General features: G+C 34.4%; 1 long non-coding RNA gene across 1 annotated transcript; it reads left to right on the top strand.

Moving 5' to 3' along the window:
* The first annotated feature begins 802 nt into the window (after positions 1 to 802).
* Positions 803 to 1,319, top strand: LOC131654739 (uncharacterized). Its single transcript, XR_009299553.1, has 3 exons — positions 803 to 884; positions 976 to 1,071; positions 1,157 to 1,319. It is a non-coding gene; the product is annotated as an uncharacterized LOC131654739 (long non-coding RNA).
* The last annotated feature ends 397 nt before the right edge of the window (positions 1,320 to 1,716 follow it).

A 1,716-nucleotide genomic window follows, 5' to 3' on the forward strand; every position in this document is an offset into this window, starting at 1 on the left:
GAAAAAAAGGCGGTGCTTTTGTGCCTCGGTACCGGTCGACGCTCGCAACAATGGTTGATATGTCCAATTTGAAGGATGGTGCTTTACGTGAAATCGTTATGGATGAAAGTGTCTTCGGTATTGAATTCAAGTCACTTATTACAATTGATGACTTGGAGGAGATTTTTAAGCATGATCAACTAGGCGTCACTAACATGCACTCATACATCCGGTAATATTCACTCATCCGATATATTATTTAATTAGTCCCACAATATAATTTATTTACACATTTCAATGAAAATAATCTAATGTTTATTATGTTTTTATTTAAGGTTGTTGTATGACAGAGTGTTGCGCGGGACTCCGTTGTCTAACAGATTCCGTTTCGTGTCTTCCGCCCACTGCAGCGGAATGACAATTGCTTCGGAACCGGAATCAGTTAGACAGCGCTTAGTAGATAGATTCATGTCCACCGGCAATACAGAAAGTCTGCATCTTTGGGCGTATAATACCCGACCAGTAGGGTTAGTTTCTCATTCTTTGTTCATCTAATCTCTGTTTATTTTGTGTATAGCAAAATTTTCATATAACCTATTGTTTTAATTTATAGAGCACACTGGTTGCTGCTTGCTATCAACCCTATAAGGGAAGTCGTGTATTATCTGAATTCGGTAAATGGTGAATGGACCAATTATCCGGCCATGAAGGACATCGTTGATTTGTAAGTGGGATCGTTCTAAATATATATTCGTGTATATTTATATATTTACTTATTTGTGGGATTGATCTAAATATATGCTTTTATATATTTGTTAATTAGATCAATACAAGTGTTCCGAAGTCAACGGGACGCACAGGTATCCCGAACTAAATCTAACAACATTACTTGGATCCAAGTGCAGGTACATTATTTTTCACAATGTTGCTTATAATATATTTATGCTACTTGATAAAACAAGACAACTATAGAATCTTATTTGTTTTTCTATGTAGTGTCCGCAACAGCGAAACAGTTACGATTGCGGATACTTTGTTTTGAGGTATATGAAAGAAATCCTTCAGGCGAATCAATTAGAGATTCCGCTCACGGTATGAATTTATAACTTAAGATAATTTCATATAATTTATTACATTTAACTAAATATATCATTCATATTATGTTTTTGTTTTGTAGTACCTTGACGAATTCCGTGCTACTGCGTACCCGAAGCTTAAGTTGGAAGAAATCAAAGAAGATTTGTGTCAATTTTATATTAAGCGCTTTTTCATGTAGGATTTGTGTCGATTTGAACTATAATATTATTGATGTTGTAATGATGTATATATATAATTTTGGATATTATAATGGTATTATATTAGTATATATATATTGTCTTTCTGATGGCTGAAATAATATCGTCGAAAATAAATTACAGGTCGAAAATATTACAGGTTGAAAACATATTACAGGTCGAAAATATTACAGGTCGACTGGGAGGATTAAATTACAGGCTGCACATTAAAATACCTCATTTAGCAACGAAAGCGCTTTTGAAAAGCGCTCTTAAAGGCCCACCTACTAAAGCGCTTCTTTGTAAAAGCGCTGTTGTACCCCAAAATTTGCCCATTTAATTATTCTTAATTGGCTCACATATCTCATTCATTTACATCTTAGGTTATCAGTAAAATCATGCATTAATCGATAAGGTGAAAACAAGATCGAAAGTCTTGGATACAATGATTCCTCTGTGGCTC

Source organism: Vicia villosa, linkage group LG3 (genome assembly GCF_029867415.1).
Source record: "Vicia villosa cultivar HV-30 ecotype Madison, WI linkage group LG3, Vvil1.0, whole genome shotgun sequence".
NCBI lineage: Eukaryota > Viridiplantae > Streptophyta > Magnoliopsida > Fabales > Fabaceae > Vicia > Vicia villosa.